The sequence below is a fragment of the Takifugu rubripes genome, chromosome 12, assembly GCF_901000725.2.
Source record: "Takifugu rubripes chromosome 12, fTakRub1.2, whole genome shotgun sequence".
NCBI classification, from domain to species: domain Eukaryota; kingdom Metazoa; phylum Chordata; class Actinopteri; order Tetraodontiformes; family Tetraodontidae; genus Takifugu; species Takifugu rubripes.
In genome coordinates this window covers 8,058,980-8,076,777 of record NC_042296.1, presented here as the reverse complement: position 1 = coordinate 8,076,777, position 17,798 = coordinate 8,058,980, and the positions used below count along the sequence as shown (strand labels likewise).

The 17,798-nt window shown below is 48.2% G+C and overlaps 1 long non-coding RNA gene across 1 annotated transcript in view; it reads right to left on the bottom strand.

The window, feature by feature from the left end:
• Window positions 1-616: 616 nt before the first annotated feature.
• LOC115251653 (uncharacterized) overlaps window positions 617-17,798 on the bottom strand; it is a 41,197-nt gene continuing 24,015 nt past the window's right edge. Inside the window, exon 3 of the long non-coding RNA XR_003890167.1 lies at window positions 617-645. This is a non-coding gene — a long non-coding RNA (uncharacterized lncRNA). The remainder of the gene's footprint in view (window positions 646-17,798) is intronic.

The following is a 17,798-nucleotide window of genomic DNA, read 5'->3' as shown; positions in this document are numbered from 1 at the left end:
TGCATCACAGCTGCAGCACAGCTGCATCACAGCTGCGACACAGCTGCGACACAGCTGCAAAGATGCTGCAACAATGTACATCTGTTTATTGACATGTTAAAAGTGTTTCAAAAGTTAGGGAACTACAGCCAAGAAACCTTTTTATTGAAGTTTTATTTTTATTTGAACTGGAGTAGTAAGAAATTCAGGTAAAAAGTTCACACACCCACCCACCCACCCACACACACACACACACACACACACACACACACACACACACACACACACACACCCCACCACACCCACCCACACCACACACCCACCCACACACACACACACACACACACACACACTCACACACAACACACACACACAGGTTCACTATTTGGGGCGATTGTGTTCAGTTTCATCCAAATGTGTTCACATTGTCCTGAGTTATGAAGGCCATAAAGCAACAAAATGATCTGGATCAGAATCAGGATCCAGAACTCTGAACCCACGTACGGGGGTCCTACCTTGCAGCCCTCGCATGCACTGACGCCATAGTGGTACCCAGAGGACTTATCCTGGCAGACGAAGCAGGGCTTGTAAGACTCTGGGGAGGGGGCGGCGGCGATGGCGGGCTGGGGACCACTCCCTCGGAACTGGTGCTCTGGGTCTCGATGGCTGCCAGAGAAACAAAGGAGAGGAGAGAAGATGAAGGGAGGGAGAGGAAGCTCGGGCTGCTCTCCTGGCGCCCGCAGCAGCCCACCTAGCGGCTCGCCACTCCGACAGGTGTCAAACCGTTTCAGCGCTTTAGACCAATTATTTGGATAAGTCTCTCAACACGTCGGTTTCTATCAGAGGTGAACAAGCGATACCTGAGGTGAGAGCGTGCACGGACGCCACTGCTGGCCACATGCACATTACCTTCCTGCTGAGAAAATGGAGAGCAGTGTCTGCAGGATCTCCGCTGATTCGATTACTTCTCCGCACTTCAGCGTAAACTCAATTACTGATGTAAGAGACACGCTCTCCTAATTACTGGACCCTCGTCCCCTGCCTGGAATTCCCTGGTGGTTAATCTAATCTTCCGCTCGTTTACCCCCGAGCTTGTTTCTTCTTCTTTGCGGGTCTGCTTGTAGGATCTGCAGACTTTGAGCTGATCTGCGAGGGGGGCGAGCGACACCTCGGATGAGGAAGAGAGAAGCCAGCAGGGTTAATGAGAACGATTTACGAAGCCCTCCGTTCTGACTCTTATCTCTGTCTGAGGAGAAGTTTCCACCGCTCGTTACCAAACAGCGACAGCAGCAACTTCTTCAAAGTTGAAAGGATCTTTAGTAGAGTTGCATAAACTGCCATAATGGTGCTGTTCTGGTTTCGACCCCGCTGGTCGGGATTTTAGCTGTTTCTGAGGGGAAAACAGCTTCACTTCATGGAGGTGTTTCATGGGGGTGACCTGCTTTCACCCCCCCAGCACAGACGCTCCCACTTCAAGTCGGTCAGCTCGCTGCTCTAAATAGGCTCCATAGTTCCCCTTGTTGCTGGCAGGCAGCAATCATCTCCGAGGATGATTAATAAGTTGCTCCAATGAAACTATGTTGCTCAGGCAGAACAGGGACTTACGGACACGAAGCCGATACACAAAGGTGCAAAAGTTACAGGTTGAAACACAAAACTTTGTTAAGTACGTAGTTGAAACAAGGCTGGAAGTTGCTGTTATTATTCCTGCTGCTTTGTTACAGGACAAAGATAATCACAGATATTTCGCAGTCATTCAGATAAAAGTGTTGAGTTGCTGTGTTGTTGACAGTTGCTGTGCTGAGGCTGCAGGTTGCTCATCCAAAGAAACACGAGGTTGCTGTAATAACTCAAGTTGCTCAGATTAAGCTGTAATCAGATAGGATCAGCTCCGTTGCTGCAATAGCATCCAACATGTTGCCTCAGCTCAGAGGAGGACGGCAGTTTCTTCCTGCTTCTCCTGACTCTGATCGGAGGAAAACGCCGTCTGACCTGCTTCAGAGCAACTGGTGACGGCTCAGTGTGTGTGTGTGTGTGTGTGTGTTTGTGTGTGCAGCACACTGCGGTCCCCCTCTCAGGTGCAGAGCAGCCTTTTTCCATTTTCTGCGTGATTAAACTTGGAGTCGCAGCGGCTGCGTGTTCGCACACAGAAGCTCCGTCAGGAGGATAAAGGCTGATGACAGATCAGTGTCACAGCTTCCGAACAGGCGGGAAAAGAGAGCGCGCGGCCGAAGCCTTCGCCTCTGGCTGAACCTGCCGCTGGGGTCAAACAGGAGAGCACACACTCCCAGCTGGAGCCCATGAAAGCGGCTGGTCTGATTGGCAGGGCATATATGCCAAGCTCAAATTTAGCATTTCTAAAGTTTGTAGGCCAGTAAACAGATCTAATCCTCATGGAGCCGCTCTCCTCTGGTCCTCCCATCCAGAAATGCATCAGGAATATCTCAGAAATGAGCTCTAACTTAACCTCTTCTAGTAAATGAAAACACCCCAGTCAGCTTTCAGTCAGCTTTAACTAGCTGTGGCAGCTAATTAGCCTAGCCCAAATGAGTGATGTGAATCTCCAGATTCTTATTAGAGATGTAATTTTACAAGCAGCACCCATAGGTACTCCTGCCTGGACTAATGTCATTAATGTCTTCGGAAAACACTCACTATTTTCATTTGGGTTGAAGCTTATTTTCCTGTTGTTGGTGGGAGAATCCTGGAGGGGTAAAAGGAAAATGTGTCCACCTCCTCCTGCCCCACTCAGCCAGGCTGGAAGTGTTTTTCCTGCAGGACTACATCGCTCACGTCCAGCCGGCCAAGTCAGAGGAATGGTCAGAGTTCACCCAGAGTCCACCGACGCGAAGCAGCTCTGCGTTTGGACCAGACCCGCTTCAGAAGCTCTGGAGGAAAGACGGTAAACGGGGAGGAGCTGAAGTGTTTGACCTTCTATCGGCTGGAAAGAGGAGCAGCTTCCAAAAAAACCTTTAAAGCTACTAAGTCTGAAACCTGAGAGAAATATCGCATCAAAATCAAATACTGGTCTTGAAGAAGTATCACATGTACTTCTGAAGAGAAATGAAAGTACAGTAAACCTGCGGAGAGATCAAACAAGGGGATCTAAGGTTGTCACGTGACCAACACCCCGACCCCTTTTGAAACGTCGCAGTGACCTCCAGGGCCACAGCAGAGACCAGGTCAAACAACAGGACAGGAAGCAGCGTGGACGTCAAGGGCGGAGACGTCCACTTCAAAGATTCCTCCAGGGAACGTGATCACACAAACAAAGAGCGTAGAAGTGGACGGAGAGAAATGAGGGCGTTTGAAGTCTGGCAGGAAACCATCCCGCCAAGTTCTCATGAAGCAGAGAGGAAAACGGAGGCGTGGAGGGAAACGGAGCTTCAAGTGAAGTGTGACTGTATCTGTGACAATGACCCTGGACCCTGGACCCTGGACCCTGAACCACAGACTGACCTCACTGATGACTGACTGAATACAGTCAGAGAGGTTTCTGGACCGGCCTGAACGCGTCCACGGGAAAGCCGTGACATCAGACACAGAACATGGTTCTGCTCATGGCGGCTGGCCCACGCCGGCCTCAGAGGGGGCAGAGCCTTGGACCCTCTGCTTTCTGTCTCCAGAACAGTCGGAACAAACCAAAGAGGGTTCTGGTAGCTGATTTACGACCAGCATTACTATGACCTGGATGACCGAGAACCTTCACAGACATACAAAGCAAGTGGGGAATTTCTAAATTCAAATGTTCAACATTCAATTTGAAAATTGACCAGAATCTGGACCTAATCTACAGTAATCAATCAATGTTCTATGAACATTCACGGTAATTCTTTAATTACACTTCAGTTCGCTGAGGTTAAGAAGCTCTGTAAACAACAAACATCGAACATTTGAACTTCAGCCGCATTATGAATCAGGCTGATGTTTCTTTTCTGCAGCTCGACCCAGATTCCCTGATGAACACACACACACACGCACACGCCACGTGCGCGCCTGGTTGCCGTGGGAGCTGCAGGTGTGTGACACATGAAGGTCACCATTACCGCAAAAGAAAGAAAATCACCCGTGGTCGACAGAAAGCGTACTGATGTTCTGCACTGAAACTGGTTCTGCGTGGAGCACAGACAGACGGCAGCGTTCCTGTTCTCCACAGAACGCTCCTGTGGAACAGAGGGGTGGAACCCAGCATCATGGGGCCTGCAGCCACACCTCTTCAATATTAGCTGATAAAGGCCATAAAAGTGCTTCTGTCTGGAAAAGAATCACTACAAATGTGGGGCTCTTCTCACAAACCACCGATCAAAAGGTTGAAATACGCCATGTTGTGAGTAAAATCTGCAGAGGGGCCGAGGTGGGGCCCCGGCGGGACCCCTGACCCCATCCTGGCTACACTCTCAAACACGCCTGCTGTCCCACACACGTCCCTCATGGCTCTGAAGCTCCTCCGCTGTTAAATTAGCTGCAGTTTTAAGCTGCTGACGGCCTTTCGTGTCATATCGGAGGAGCTTCGGCCTTCGAGACAAAAGGGCGGTGGCGCCACTCATAGGCTGCGTCTGATTATCTGTAAACGCGGGTCTGATTCGATGTTTTCCAGCGTGGAAACGTGTGTTTCCTTCACCACAAAGCGCGTTTTATCAGCGTAAAGAAGCCCTTGATCATTCTTAATTAACGTCTAAACTGGAAGAGGAAGTGCTTTAATGGTCGGTCTGTTGTCAATGCGGCTAATTAGCACCCAGGAGGTTTGCATTATCCCCCACAAATAATGAATAAAGCTGCATCTCAGCGACCCTGCGAGAGGCGTTTTCAAAGCAAAGCTTGATTTAAACAGCGGTGAAGAGCAGCGGCGGCGGCGGCGGTGGCCGCTTGAACCAGCAGCTGAGAAGATTCAGAACATCAAGAGCAGCTTTTAAAGATGCCGAACGTTCACGTGCAGCTTCTGCTGAGCTTTTTGTTTTAAGTGATGCTGGATTTCACTTTTACAGCAGGAAACATGTTTATTAATAAATAATGAGAAGAAATCAAATAAATTCTGCCGCTGCAGTTTTCCAGTTAATTCTGCACTTTTCAGTCGGTTTGGACTGAAGGTGGAGATCTGTGGAAAATCGGTGCACGTTACAAGTCTGGGAGCACCTCCAACAAACTGGGCAGCGCCTGTGGTCAAACTCCATTATTTTCTCTAAAAATTGAGGTTACATTTATATCAGAATTGTAAATCATGTCCTTTATTATGGACATCAAGAATTTCATGATAAATAAATTAAAGGAGATTTTAATGATGAATAAAAGACGTCAGCGGTTATTGAGAACATAGCGGTTTGCATTTTATAAAACCTTTTTAACAGTTATATGTTTAACGTTCGAGAAGAATTAGCAAATTAACAAATTCAAAGACATTTTAAGCCTCTGATGTATTTAAACTTCATTTTTCTTCTCCTCAAAATACAAAATAACCATGTTAAATGACACAATCACATCTGAGATAAATGTTGAGTAGAACCTCTGAGCATCATGAACATCAGGAAATTATTATTATTATTATTTTTAAATAACTAAAATCCTGCTCAGACTAAAATCTGAAATTTTAACCATTTCTGAAATGAGTTTCATCCTTGTTGTGGTTGCTGGGCAGAAAAACTGTTGGCTTTAAAGACATCACGGTAAAGTTTAATTTGCTGACTATTTTAAAAAGCCCTTTTGCGGGAGTGCCCCTTGAGCAAACACTGATGAGGCTGATCAGATCGACCGAATCAACTCCAGAGGCTTCAGATATTCTCCATTTTCCACTGATCTCTGTTGTCGAACTTGGACGCAGTTTCTCACAGTTGTGATATTTTTATTTGCGCCATCTGACCACTTTTTTTCTTCGACTTAAACGTGCAGCTCTGAGCTCGGTTTCAAACCCAGACAGGGGTTGTCGGGTTCCGATGGCCGCTCGGCTCATCTTGGGGGGGGGGGTCATTTGTCTGAATCAGTGTCAGCGGCGCAGGTCTCGGCTCGTCAGGCCGCCCCGCCTGCGCTGCGCGGCCGGGGCGGGAGGTGAGGCCGTGTTTAGCCTCCGCATTCCTGCAGCCTGTTGGGGGATCAGACAGCAGCAGCTCCGAGGCTGAAAATATGACTTTTGGGAGAAAGAGTTTGCTCTCGCATCCACATCTAACTGGGGCCCCTCTGGAGAGACAAGCGCCAGAATCTTTCAGCATTTTTCACGTCAGCACAAAAATGTTGCTTCATTCCTTTAAAATGAGGCGCCTAATATCATCACATGTCAGCAGTCACGCAGGCCCAGAGTTGTGGGGTCTCAGCTGGAGCAAACGACAGCAGCAGCAGCAACAACAACAACAAAACAAACAAGAACAGCAACAAGATGATGAAGTTGACCTACAGTACGCGCTCCGGCGGTGCTGCCACTCTCTGTGCGCCAGTCCGCTGATGCAGGCTTTTCAGAGCCTTCTCCTGCAGCATGCAGGAGGACGGGCTGGACGTGTAGAAATCCAGCATCTGCCCGGGACTCACGGCCAGCACATCCATGCAGTCGAACATGGTGACGGCGCCTCGTCAGCCGCTCTTGTGCGTTACGGATAAAAAAATCGCCGGCATAAGCGCACACAACTCCATCAAAACTCTGTTTACTCCCCCCCCTCCTCCCCCTCTTCCTCCTCCTCCTCCTCTTCTCCTTTTTCTTCTTGGCTCCGCAGCTCCGGCTCCTCTGGTTCGTCCCGCACCGGGATCAGGAATATTTGGGACGTAAATGCTTTAAGACCTCATCTGAGAACCATCTTCGCTCAGCCGGTGCGGCTACAGACGCGTGGACGGGACTCCTCCGCAACAAAAACACAAATATGATCCCGTTTCCACGGACTCCGTCCGTGCTGCCGACGGCGGAGCGAGCGGCCACAGAGCGCGTCTGATGCGGAGAATCTTTCTGTTGTTTTAAGCAAAAACGACGCGGACGGTGTTTAAAAGCTCACGCGCTTTCCTCTCCGATGACGAACGGCTCCTCCGTCCCCCCGTGCAGCTCATTTCCAAACTAGTTTTTGCCAGAGAGAATGAAAGATTGAATTGCCTAATATATGCGAGTGAACTTTGCGTGAACCTTCCGAGGCTGCTGACCTTCAAATGACCCAGGCGCGTTGACATCACTGCAGCTCCGCAGCGCAGGACGAGGCGGAGAGGAGAAACGCAGGACGGAAAATAAGAAAAAGATCTCGTTTTCTCTCCTTTTCTCTCTCTTTTAGGAACTAATCTGATAAGAAATGTTCCTAAATCTGAATGCATAGCTCGTTTTTGGTTTTAAAGAGGTATTGCTCGTTTTTTACGCAGCAAACGCGGCGTTCCTTCAGGAAAAATGAGCTTTAAAAGAGTTCAAAGATGTATTTTAACAACCCTGGTCAAACTCACAGGATCAGCTTAGTAAATATGCAAATAAGTCTTCCTCTTTAGTTTGTGTTTTTCTGTGTCGATGTGAAGTGTCGATGTGAAAGATAAAAACTTTATTTTGACATTTCTGGAACTTTCCTGCTCGCTTCTGTCTCCTCAGGCAGACACAATGGGGAACAATGGGGCGCTGACATTTTTACTGGGTTTGGACTCAGCTGAACTGTGTCATAAATGAACCATTATTAAATCATGACAACCCCCATGATGGAAACCATCAGGAGTGGAGTCACTGGATAAAGACGCTCAGAACCAGTTCACCAAACCAGTTACATGGATGTCAGGATGAACCAGGACCTCCAGCAAGATAATGGCTATACTGGAACAGGCACCGGAGCATAAATGCACTGGTTATTCCTGTTAAGGCTAAAACTAAGAATATTGGATGTATTTCAGCTCCTTTCAACATTTCAGAAGTTTGTTTGGGATTCTTTTCATAATTTCAGAATATTTTTTACAGATTTTTTTTACAGAAGTCGTGGAGGATTTTCTTTCGTTCCTCCTCCACCAGCTTTTTTCCTCTTTGAGGTTTTATTCCATTTGAATGCAGCAGCGTTGAAAGACGAGACCAGAATATTGTTTTTGCAGGATCCGGTTTGATAGTCATGACAACATCTCTCCTGAGTTTCTAAACCGGAGTTCATCGGCTGTATCAAGACCCAAGAAAGACGGGTGGAAATATCACACAGGAGAGTCCAGCATGGAAAAAACCAGTACGAGCAGCCCGACTGTGGGCTGGAACTTTTTCAGTAAAATTCACTTCAGCCAGAACATTTCTTAGAGAGCTTTGGAGGTTTTCTAGACAGATGATGAGGAAAAGTGATCAGGTTAAGAACAAATCAATAATTAAAGTGATCAAAATGCTGGGATTAGCTCCCATTAAGAGCTCCCAGTACAGTAAAATGTGGCATTTGTGGGAAACCACAAACGACGACTTTTTTGGAAGTTTCTCCTGCAGTTCGTTTGACCAACTGACCCGATGAAAGGTCAGCGTCGAAGAACTCGCTGACTTGACATAGGTGAACAGATATAATTGACACGTAAACACAGGACAGGCGGTCTGTGAACGCACCCCATGAGGGACTCCACAAATGAGCTTCCTGATCTCTCACTTCATCTCTTCAGCAGAGAAGCAGAAGTTTGTTTTAACACACAATCCTGCAGCCCGAACACATCAGAGAAAACACACAAGTGCTCAAGTGGAGAGAGTGAAAATGAAAACTCCATGCTGGCTTTGAAAGCAGCACATCAGGCCCTCGGCTTCATCATTAAACATTCATCCTCCTCACAACATGGACGCCGTCAGTGGGTCATCAGACTGGAGTTTGTGCCCGACGTAGTGATGACTGTAAGGTTGCAGGACTAAGCCTGTTTATTGAACCCTGATTAATCGTTTCATCAAAGTGTCAAAGGTCAGATCTGCTTTATTGTGCTGCTCTTGGAAGATGCAGGTGGTGTTAAAGGCTCGAGCGGCCTGCTGCTGCCTCATGGTCTCTGCTCGGTTCCACGTGGTGAGAACCTCCCACAGAGCTGCAGGATGGTGCGTGATGGAAAAGCAGGAGCTCCACAGGTGGACAGCTCCTGCTGGCGCTGCAGTGCTCAGGACGCCCCTTAGGTGAGGGGAAAAGCTCAGATGGACACCAGCAAATGGACAAGGATGGACACGGGAACTTTAGGGACGTCTGAGTGCCGCTGCACAGAACACTGATCCTCAAAGATCTCATCAATATTGTACACAGCCTACAGCAGGGCTGAAACAGGAACCTCTGCACACACACACACACACACACACACAGCTGACCCCCCTGCAGTCAGGCCAGTGTAACAGTAACCCCCTGGATTCACGTGTACGCCCACGTACACACGATCCCGGTCAGCTCAGGTAATGAATACACCTGAAAATCCAGCTGTAATTAGAAGGCGATAATGAAGCCGTCCATCAAGATAAGCCGCTGTTTGGCCTCAGCGGTCCGCGGCTCACAGAGAGCGACGCCAAAGCTCACTCGGCTGTGACAAAACACAGAACAGCTGATCATTTAATAAGGCCGACAGCTCTGACAATCACACACACTCGGCGGCGGCTAATTTCTCTCAGCTTCAACGCTGAAGCATCATCCGCGTCCTCCGGTCCTCAAAGTCCCGCTTTCCTCTGGATCACATTCAGGAGTTGGAATCCAAATGTGATGCAAATAGGATGCAGATATTTCTTTTGGAAGTAAAATGAGGAGTGAATTTTTCTCCTCATTAGCATTTTATATACAGGCATCAGAAACGCATGTATGAAGCTAAACACCTGAACACTGAGCCTGAAACTTGATATAAAAATGTATTTGTGCAGAATTACAGATCAGATTTTCATCCAGTCATCAGTGTGAAGCAGAACCGGAAGATTCTGACAAAGAAAAAACATTGAATATTAATAATCTGGTTTGGCTCCTTCACGCAAACAGTGGAAGAAATGAGCGAATAATCTGAATAATCCCAGAAAACAGGCTTATTGAGCCAGTTAAAAGGGTGAATTGGAGGTATAATAATATTTCCTGTCTTGGAGATTTCAGTATTTTTTGCTTTTTTCAAAATAGTTCTAAGCATTATTTATTCAATATTTTAAACTGAGATTTAAAGGGGGAAAAACAGGGCAAATGTGAGACAAGTCAGTCATTTAAATATGATTCAAAAGAATCTTTTCAAATAGCGCTTCGTTCTCAGCTAAAAGTTACACACTGCTACTGCTCGTGGCAGCGAGTCAGGAGAACGCCGTAACCGCGGCTAATAAACACGGAGTGTGCGCCGTGATTGGTTAAAGACATGTAGCGCCGGTCAGAGGTACGGCAGAGAGACCCATTACAAACTAGGAGGCAATAAAGTGAGCTCATTTACTGCAAACAGCCTGAGTAGCCTCAGAAATGAGTCCCCTGCTGGAGATCTGGGTCGATGCACAAGTCGTAATTACACTTCTGTCTAAGTGTCTTTATGTGACCCTCTCCATTGTTTATCTTTCCGTCTTCTGTCTCAGCTGATGGATCATTTCCATTTCAGTCTGCCTCCGTGTGTGTGTGTGTGTGTGTGTGATACATGCATATGTATGTATGCGGAGGAGTGTTTTCTCCATATAGATGATGTTTGTAGAAGCTGTTTACTGGATATTGACTAATGAATGTTTTAGTTGTTTGGATTGAAGAGGTTTGTTTCCCTCCGTGGTGCTTTTATTATTCTACAGATCACCAGTCACATGATCCAACATTAAATTCCCTGTAAAAGTTTTTGAAACAGAGAACAGGCTGACTTTATGAAATTAGACATTTTCCCTGTAATACGGGCAATAAACGGAGGACAAGATGAGCGCTTCATCGCCTCATCACAATAAAGCACAGATGTGCTCAGATGTGCACAGATGTGCAGGACTGAGGAGGCGTGTCTCATCCTCCTCCTGGCTGTGCTTTTAACCAGTGATGTAAATGAGAGAGAACATTAATTAACAGTCGAACTAGCATCAATCTGACCAAAGTCCTACACATTTGACCAAAGAATGATGTTACGTCACCTTTACATCAGACAACGCTCAACGGGTAAAACCAGCGGATGAAGACGGCGCTGATGAAACACTGTAATTACCTGTATGGAGGTGGGAGGAGGATCACGCCGGTTCTTAACTTTCTCCTCAGTCAACGTTCACCTCCGTGACCCACCTGAAGCCGCCCGTCCTGCTCCTGATGCACGGAGGAGTTTGCGGTGAGGTGAGCTGCCCATCAGCTCTTGGAGGGATTAGCGGGCATTCCGGCGGCTTCACACGGCGAGCCACAAACGTCTGATCAGAGAGGCACCGCTGGATCTCACCGCCTCACCCCCGGGGCCCCGCTTTCACAGGGATTAGCACACAAAGTTGCCTAAGCTCTCCCTCTACTCTTTCGATTGATGGCCATCTCAGACGCGCGCACTCGTGCACGTGCATACAAAAGTTGATGTAAAAAGATGTTTCCATCAATTTAAAGCAGATGCCTTCACATGTATCTGGGCAACAGTGACTCAGCAGAGTCAAGTTAGCTTAGCCTATTTTAGCTTAGCAGAAGCTATTTGCTGTTCATTTCAGTGAGGAGCCCAACCTGCAGCATAAATCCATTTTAAACGTGCGCGCTAACTTCAGACACATAAGCTAAAATGAAAGCTGATGATTTGTGCCCAGACACTGACTGTGTGTAAAAAGATAGCAGCCACATCGGCGGTGAGACTGCTAACAGCTGATTGTGTGTGAACAGCAGCATTGTTCACTTTCCTCTCTCTGAAAACAGTAAATAACTCGTGCCCCTATTAAGTGTTGGAAATACTTCAGGCTGCTTCTAAACGGCAGAACACAGACGTCTAATTCAATCACAGAGCCCGAGGGCGGCCCAGGAAGCCTAACGACATCATGGTTAAGCATCTTGATTTTGTCAGAATTATAGAAAATGACAAGTGAACTTGACATGAACCAGAGAGTCGGGGTGGAATCCTCGTATTGGCATTTCTTAATCTGAGCAGGGCGGTGCCAGAAAAATCAATAGTTTCCTCCTTTTTCTGCTCACAGCACAAACGCAGCAGCACGAATGCTACAGCTGAGCCCAAACACCAGTTTTGATCCCACTCACACTAACATGAAAATTCTAATCCACCCACTGAGGTTGCACAACTCCGAATCTAATTGAATCTGATCAGTTTTGTGTGTTTTTGCCTCGGGAGCCACTGTTGTGCCTCATGTGATGCTGTGGTTTTACTCTGGTTTCCTCCCAACAGCTCTGTACATCAGCCCTGTACCTCAGGGCTCCAGGGTCCTTTTTTATTGAGCCTCTAAAAGGACAACCATCAGAATCAAACAAGTGAAGATCACTACCACGTTAAAATGGTTGTGGCTGTGAAGGACAGGAGCAAAACAGTCAGATCCTGACGAGAACCCGACCCTGGCTGGTGCTGGTCAGCTCTGCTGGAGTTTCCCAACAGGGGGAAATGTGGAAAAAGCAAAGCTCAGAGAGGAAAAGTCAGGTTCCCTTTCAAGGCAAACGTACTTTTCATCAGGCGCTATTACGTGTCTCATTCACGCTTCCTGGATTGGGTTCATGCAGCAGAACCAAGGTGCTGACAGCCGCTGATTACTCCAATAAGTCCCGCAGCTTTAGAGGAGGGGTCACCCAGAGGACAGGAATGCAGAAGGGCCTTCCTGAGGGCCCACAGTGGCCTGAGGGTTAGACCTGATGGCCACCGTCGGCCCCTCAACGCCCCCACTCTAAGCTCCCCCCTCTGCTGTCTCATTCATCTCATCTAGATGAAATCTGATAAACGTTGTTATTATATGACCAACATGTGACTGAAGGCACGTTAAATGGCACCGACACCAGAAGAATCATCAAGGTTTCATCGAGTTCATAGCAGAAAACACGGGTTGGTGCTGATGACACCAGGGTGGGGCACCGTTTCCATGGGCCCTGGACCCGAACTGATGGCGGCGGGTGAGAGGCGGAGCCTGATCTGAGGTTTCTGCCTGTTCTCCACATCACTCCTGTGTTTGCTGCACTGCTGATGTCGGTTCACTATTAACAACTAAAGGCAGTGTTTATTTTGAACATGTATTTCATCATAAAACCCCAAATACAAAACAAAACCCCAGAGTTAGAGCTGCAGCCTCAGTCTGACGGACACCTCCCTGTTATAAAATCCAGCACTTAGGCTCTCCTTCAAACCTCAGTGAGTAAAGAGTCTTATAGATCCGCCGTCAGAGGGTTCTCTCTCTTGATCCCGCGGAGGGCAGCGGGTCAAATTTATAGCCGAAGGCAGCTTAAGTCCTTCACAGGGATGGTAGCATAAAGACCGAAGGGCCTCACCGTCTCCCAAACACAACCAGCTCGTTTCCACACAAAGTTACCAACATCGGCGACAACCGCCATCCCAGTTCCGTCGTTCGTGGCTGTTTTTCTCTCGTCTTTACTTAAATCCTTCCGCTGCAGTCGGTCGGCCGCCAGCTGTTTGTTCTCCGCCTTTTGTCTTTCGCGGTGGTTTTCTGCCCCCCCACCACATCCAGTGGTCATAATCAGCCACTGGCTCTCTGCAGGGCTGCTGGTGCGGCGCTGCCCGACCCAGGAGTACGCAGCTTAACGGCGTTCCAAGCCTGCCTCCCTACATCGGCATAAACAGACGCGGCTAACCCGCCTTGTTTTGTGCGACAACAGGCAGCACGTAAACAAGCTTTTGTTCCGAGCTTCAGTCTGCTGGACTTCCCCCAGACAGACTCACTCGATTATGGGGATCTGTTCCTGGGTTGTGTTTGCTTTTCGGAGGTCTGGATCCTGAAGCTAATAAATGGGGAATGAAGGAAGCGGCTCGTGTGTGATGGCGTTCCAGTTCCTCCAACACTGGCGTGTTTGTCCAGCAAGCTGAGACTAAAGTAATTGATGAGTTAGGAGCCGTGTTGTGACCAGACACTAAATATAGTGTCTGGGGCTACAACTGCGGCTTCGGACGCAGCGCAAACACAACACAAGCATGATGGATTAACGCAGGAACTGGCTCCGCCCACATTTACTGACATCATCCGCGTGTGCCATCACCAATCATCACTGGGGGTCAAGGGCAGCCAAGTTGTCGCCTTTTCCTGGTTTGTGACGCGTTGCGCGAGGACGCGATGGAGTCGTGCATCCACCTGTTTGCTCGCTCTCATCCATCAGGAACAACCTTGACCCGATCCGTCAGGTTAACGGTCAGGAACCGTTCAGGAAACATCTGCGATATCACTGCTGCACACGTCAGCACACCAACGCGTAGCCTGTCCGCTAGCCGAAAGGATCTGCCGCCCAGCTCATTGAGAGGTCCGTACAATTCTAATCACAGACCGCGGCTGCGGCGGTGCGCCGGGCTCGGCAGCCTCCTGCGGAGCATCTGCCGCTCGCTGAGCGGCGTGAAGCTCATTGGCTGTCTGTGAATAGGAGAACATGCGTGCAGCTTATCTCTGTGCGCAGACTCGGCTTCTCATAACCGCTGGTTCATAGACACGACTCACAGACCCACTTTAAAGAGCTCCTTTGTGGCCAGCTTAAGAACGCCACTGGTCCTCCGCCCGTTCTCCCAGTTCTGAGCAGAGATAGAATGAAGGGAAACATAGCATGAAAACTGGACTCCGCTGCGACTCTCAGCCTCTATTTGCACGACCGTTTAAGACTCTTAAAAAACCCAGCAGGAGCTCGTTCCTGTGATCATCTGCCGAAGTCTCCAACCGCCACCGTGTTTCAGAGCGCCCACATCCACTGCAGGGCACAAACGTGAGTGCGGCACTTCCTATAGATGGAAACCATATTTAGCTCTGGAAAGTTCATGTTGGCCTGCGTTTGACTCCCAGATCTCCAGCCCCACCCCATTCTTCCCTGCCCCCACATCCCTTCCTGAGATGAAATCTACCCCCCATGCGTGGTTCCACAGCCCCTCCTCCACTCTCTTACCACCCACCTCCGCTGAAAAAGAAGCAGCCATGTTTGAAGCGAGCCGCATCTCTGCCGTCCAACAATGAGATGCTGCGCGGCTGCTTTGTGCTGCGGGCCTCTGGGCACAAACACACCGACTCCTTTTTCATTGTCTCATCTTCAAGGGGTAATAAATAAGAGCCCGGACAGCTGGACAAGCTGCTACAGGGCAGGACTAAGAATGGCACCGTTAAAAAGACCAGCCTTCAATCAAAGTCCATTCAAAGAATAGTTTGGGATTCGTCGAGACGCATGTTGTGCCCATTAAAGAACATACAAAAGAGCCATTTTCATGAATTATGGGCGGCTACCATGGAGAAGATGCTGCGAGTCGCGTTAGGTTGGGATATTTACCTCTGAGGAAAGGCTGAATCAACATTAAATCATTCTGGCCTGGTTCTAAAAGGTGGAGTGGATTCGGAAGTTCTACGGATGTGAAGTCCCTAACAATAATGGACCACCCGGGCCGTGACCCAGACACAACAGACACAACCCCATCAGCACCGACACCAATCCGACCTGAGCAGGTTTTACCCCAGGTTTGTTACTCAAGGTTACTCAAACGCCGACCCGGTTAGAACCAGAGACGGGTGAGTGTTCCACATGTTCTGCTCATCCAGAACAGAAAGAGCCACACGTGTGAGCAGCATCTGCCAGAGAACCAGTCAGGTCTGTAATCAACAGCAGCTGCTTATTGCTTTGGGTGGAAAATAGCAAAAGAACCATTTTCTCCTCCGCCGATTACTGTTGCACAGTTTTTAAATGTTCCCTCGCAGCTCCTGGCAAAAACTGTTATCATTCACACGTCGGCATGGTTCGGCTCTCGCCAGGCAGCCGGAGTCTCCTGATGGCTCCAGATTAGAGCGCTCGCAGTAATGACTAAGGCAGACTCGGCCTCTCATTAAACAGCTCCAGATGTGTGCCAGATGTCTGGGGGTCTCTCCTATAGAAGAGGGAAAAAAATCCGCATAAAACAACCCTGTGGCCCATCGGATCACAGCATGTAGCCGGTGTAGCTCGCAGCAGCGCCGGCACCTTTCCAAACCTGAGCCACTCTCACCAACGTGCTGCAAACAGTCGGTGAGGAATGTGCAGCAACATGTACGGGTCCCAGCGCTGGGCAGGGGGGGTGGGGGGGGGCTCCTGGCCATGTGAACTATGGTTGAACTGTAGGAGGGAGTGCACTCAGAGGTTGGAAACAGCGGGGGTAAAAAAACACCAGAGCCCTCTTCATCAGTCATAGCGCCCAGACAACAACCTGGCTTCCAGACATTCCTCCTCATTGTCGATGACCACTCTTCTTCTTCTCTGGTCTTGGCCCAGGCTGAATGGAGACACGCCGCCTCTCATAGACCCAACGCATTCAGTCCGCTGAAGCTCTGGAACCTGTTGAAGTAGAAACCTCAGGAAACCTCTGGGGTACCCTGGTATCCTCTCCTGGTCTTGGCGGGGCGGCTGGTGAGTGAGCGTCGTGTGTTTGCCAGACACTTGATTTCCAATCCAGAGGGTTAGAACATGGTGTAATGAGACAAGTCTGCATTATTCATACTCCACCATGGCGAGAAACCGCATGTGACCCAAATACCCCGAGACGGTTTCCAAAACAACGACCCTGGAAAACTGACAGTGACGTAAGAAAGAGACGAGAACAGAATAAATCCCCCGAAACGGCCTCCTGATGTCAGCACAGGTGGAGCCACCTCACTGGAGAGAAGCACAAATACTAAACTATCAATAATGACATATATGCGTGTCAATTCTAATCTTGGAGCTTCACTCGAGTCTTGGCTGATCTCTCCTGATCCCAGATTTCATGCGAATAAGTTAAAAAAACATATTAGAAATGTGTTTGTGGTGTGTGGTGAATTTTAGGAGTGTTTTTTATTTGGGGCATTTTTCTACTTGTTAAATTGACTATTTAAGTAAACAGAGGAAAACACTTGAAATCAACAATTTTTGTGCAAAATGTTCATATTAAATATCTCCAACGACCCAATCCTGCATCTCCAGGCAGACTTTTACTGTGAAACATCCCTAGAAGGAAACTTGGTTCAAAGCATCAAATGCATATACTTATATTTGTTAAATTCGTGTTATTATTCTCCTAAAACTTTATTGAAAGTGCGATAAGAAAAAAACTGTGTCACATTATTATCAAAGGTGAATTGTAAATAATTAATAATTTCTCAGAAGGGCAGAGTGCTCCTGTCGTTATAGAACATCTTTGATTTGAATTTTCCTTAATTTTAATAAAAACTTATCTGAGCTCCTCCATCCATCCATCCATCCATCATCCATCCATCCATCCATCCATCCATCCATCCATCATCCATCCATCCACCCACCCATCCATCATCCATCCATCCACCCACCCATCCATCCATCCATCCACCCACCCATAAATTCCGTGTGTTTTTTCTGCTCTTGTTAATTCAGAACAACAACATAAGTTTGACACGTTGAACGTTTGGATCTTCAAACACACCAAACCCATTTTTCTCTTTGATGGAAATATTTGCCTGCTGAATATCAAATTCAGAGTTGGTGCATTAATGACACTGTGGGCTTTGTCTCCTCCCTGATGTTTACTGGTCCACCAGTGTTCCCAGGAGATGTGTGATGTTTGCAGCACAGTTGGCTCTCAGTGGTGGATCTCCCCGCGGAGGCAGCGGGGGGATCCGGCCCACTGACCCAACAACCGGCAGTGTTTGAACGGCTCCCCCAGGGACGCCGCCGAGGCCGGGATCGTGAATCCACAAATGCGAGCAGCGACGCTCATTACCTTTGTTTTCCTTTCATCTGTTGTTCCATTCCTGATGCTCAGAGTTCAGATGTGTTCACACATCTGGATCAGACGACATCAGCGCTGCTTTTGTCTCTAATGTTGTGAATAATCCAGAGTGC